This window comes from Colobus angolensis, unplaced genomic scaffold, assembly GCF_000951035.1.
Source record: "Colobus angolensis palliatus isolate OR3802 unplaced genomic scaffold, Cang.pa_1.0 Scaffold549, whole genome shotgun sequence".
NCBI classification, from domain to species: Eukaryota; Metazoa; Chordata; class Mammalia; order Primates; family Cercopithecidae; genus Colobus; species Colobus angolensis.
The window spans coordinates 534,021-538,209 of NW_012119032.1; positions in this window are offsets into that span (position 1 = coordinate 534,021).

Below are 4,189 nucleotides of genomic sequence, written 5' to 3' on the forward strand. Positions count from 1 at the left end.
ATCTAGAACTAGAAATACCATTTGACCCAGCAAACCCATTACTGAGTATATACCCAAAGGATTATAAATCATGCTACTACAAAGACACATGCACATGTATGTTTATTGTGACACTATTCACAATAGCAAAGACTTGGAAGCAAACCAAATGTCCTTCAATGATAGACTGGATAAAGAAAATGTGGCACATATACATCAAGGAATACTATGCAGCCATAAAAAGGATGAGTCATAGAAGTGAAATAAATAGAAACCCTACTAAATTGTTACTTCATCTGTATAAATGGAAAAGTTCTAGGTCAAATTAACAAAATTCTAACTTAAACCATAGGAATAGCGAGTTACAACACCTCAATCAATTCCTAGACTTGAACCAGTTTATAGGCTTAATCGCCCTTGATTAAAGAGAGGCCAGATCTCTTAAAGGAAGAACCCTGGTACACTACCAAAAACATATAGCATTGAGTTATTTCCCCAGCCTTCCCTAAATGGATCTATGGCCTTTTACTAGGGTAAGTGTGCTTGGGGAAAAGGAAGTAATGAAAACTTCAAGGGTTACTGGAAACTGACTGAACTGACACTAACTCCAAGATACACCAAATGTCACTGTGGCCCAGCAGTCAGAGTCGGGGCTTACTGTGGTAAGATGAACAATGTTTTAGCACAAGTTTATCTCACAGTGGGCCTAGTGGTTTCCCAAACCCATCCTATGGTTATTTCCCCAGCTGCAGAATTCATAATTGGAACATATATATGTAGCAGCTGAAATAATTCCCATACTGGTTCCCTGACCTGTAGCTTCAAGGCTATTATGGCAGAAAAGACCAAGTGGAAACCACTAAAACTACCTCTACCTAAGAAAGTAGTAATTCAAAAGCAATACCACATCATTGGGTAGATTGCAGAGACTAGTGCCATCATCAAGTGTTTTAAAGATGCAGTTGGCAATCACCATCTCATCCCCATTCAACTCTCCTATTTGGCCTGTGCAGAAGAAAAATGAGTCTTGAAGAAAAACAATGAGTTATCATAAATTTATTCAGTTGTTGACTCTAATTATAGCTGCTATACCACATGTTGTTTCACTGCTTGAGCAAATTTAAAAATTCTCTGGGACCTGTATAAAGCTATTGATCTAGCAAGTGCTTTTTCTCAATCCCTGTCCATAAGGCCCATCAGGAATAGTTTGCTTTACCTGGAAAGGCCAATAATGCACATTCATTGTCATATCTCAAGGGTATAACAACTCTTCAGTTCTACGTCATAATTTAGTTCACAGGGATATTGATCTCCTTTCCCATCCACAACATGTCACACTTTTTTATTGAATTGCTTACATTATGCTGATTGAATGTAATGAACAAGAAGTAGCAACTATTCTAGAGTTATTGATAACTATGTCAGTGGGTGATATGAATCCAGTGAAAGTTCAGGGGTCTTCCACTTCAGTGAAAGTTCTAGGACTCCAGTAGTTTGAGATATGTCAAAATATCTCTTCTAAGGTGAAGGGTACATTGTTGCATCCAGCCCCTTGGTATGATCTGAATGTTTGCACCCCCACCACTAAATTTATATGTTGAAATCTAATCCCTTATGTAATGGTATTTGTTTTCTCTGTTTTTTTTTTTTTTCCAGTGACAGATAAAATCATATATACTTACCATGTACAACATAATTTTTTGGAGTGTATATATATATATGGAATAACTAAATATAGCTAATAGCTAATTAACATATATTTACCTCATATAGTCCTTATTTTTCTGGTGAGAAAACTTTGCCAGATACAACATAATGTTTTGAAGTATATACTTACCATGTACAATATAACGTTTTGAAGTATATATACATTGCCAAATGACTTAACTTAGCTATTTAACATGTTCTTACCTCACATAATTTTCATCATTGTGGTGAGAATACTTTACATCTTCTCTCTTTGCATTGCTCAGGAATACAATACATTATTAACCGTAGTCACAAGTTTTACAGTGAGTTTCTTGAACTTATTCCTCTTATCTAACTAAAATTGTGTGTCCTTTGACCATCACTCCCCCACAACCACTCCACTCCCTTGTAACCATAACTCTACTTTGTATCTTTATCAGATCAACATTTTTAGATTCTACATATGAATGAAATTATTCAATATGTGACTTTCTGTACCTTATTTCACTTAACATGATGTCCTCCAGATAAACCATGTTGTTACAAATAACAAGATTTCCTTGTTTATGGCTGGATACTACTCCATTCTGCATAAATACTTTTCCATTGTGTGTCAAAATTCCATTTTCTTTACTCATTCATCTATTGATGATCCTAAAATTCATGACCCTCATTCATGACCCTAATAGATGACCCTAGTATTTATCATTCATCTATCGATGGACCCTAATATAGTGGTACACCCTTCCTATAACCAAAAAAGAGGCACAGTGCCTAGTGAGCCTCTTTGACTTTTGGAGACAAGATATTTACTGTTTGTGTATATTACTCAAGCCCATTTACTAAGTTACTCACAAAACTACTAGTTTTGTGTGGGTCCTAGAACAAGAGAAGGCTCTGCTGTTGTGCAAGCTGAGTTGTCACTTGGAACATATTATCCAGCAGATTTAACTGTGACTGAAGTGTCAGTGGCAGATGGTATGCTGTATGGAGCCTTTGGCAGACCTTTGTAGGTGAATCACAGTGATAACAACTCTTAGGATTTTGGAGCAAAGCCCTGCCAGTTTCTGCCAGTGGATAACTACTCTCCTTTTGAGAAACAGCTTTTGGCTTCTTACTGGACCTCACTTAAAGGATGAAAACTTAACCATGGTCCACCAAATTACCATCTGCTCTCAGCTGCCAATTATAAACTGGGGGTAATCTGACCCACTAAACCATAAATTTGAGTGTGCATATCAACATTCCATCATGAAATGGAATTTGTATGTTCACGGGTGCAAACAGGCCCTGAGGGTATAGGTAAGTTAGTTGAAGTGTCCCAAATGCCCATGGTCCCTACTCCTGCTATACTGTCGTCTCTCTCTCAGCCTGAACCTATGGCTTCCTGGAGAGCTCCCTAAAATCTGTTGATAGAGGAAGAGAAGATTTGGTCCTGTTTTACAGATGGTACTGCACAATATGCAGGAACCACATGAAAGCAGGCAGGTGAAGCACACAGCCTCTCTCTGGGACATCTCCTGAGAAAAATGAGGGAGCATCCTTGTATCCTCCAAGTTGGCAGAGCTTCTAGTAGTGCATTTGTTTTTTCACAGGATTGGAAGGAAAAATGGTCAGATGTGCAAATATACACCAATTGCTGGGCTGTGGCCAATGGTTTGGCTGGATGGTAAAAAATATAGAAGAAACGATTGAAAAATGGGTGACATATAAATCTGGGCAAAAGATATGTGGATAGGTATTTGTCCTCTGAGTGGGCAGAAAACATGATGATATTTGTGTTTCATGTGAATGCTTACCAAAAGTGACCTTAGCCAAAAAGGATTTTAATAAGCAAGTGGACAGTATAACCCATTCTGTGGATACCAGTTAATGTCTTTTGTCACCCAACTCTGTCATCACACAATGAACTCAACGAACAAAGTGGCCATGGTAGCAGGGATGGAAATTATTCACCAGTTCAGCAACACGGACTTTTCACTCACCAAGGCTTTCATGGTTACAGCCACTGCTGAGTGCCCAATATGAAATCAGCTAAGACTAATATAGAGTTCCCCTTATCACACCATTCTATGAAGTGATCAGCAAGTTGATTACACTAGTCAGCTTCCATTATGGAAGAGACAGCATTTTGTTCTTACTGGAATAGATACTTACTCTAGATATTGATTTGCCTTTTTTTCATGCAATGATTCTGCAAAAACTACCATTTGTGTACTTATAAAATGCCTTATTTACCATTATGTTATTCCACACAGCACAGTTTCTGATCAAGGAATTCATAATACAACAAAATAAGTGCAACAATAAGTCCATGCTCATGTAACTCAGTGGTCTAAATTTTTTTTTTTTTTATTATACTTTAAGTTCTAGGGTACATGTGCATAACGTGCAGGTTTGTTACATATGTATACTTGTGCAATGTTGGTGTGCTGCACCCATCAACTCGTCAGCACCCATCAATTCATCATTTATATCAGGTATAACTCCCCAATGAGTGGTCTAAATTTTATTGGTTCTG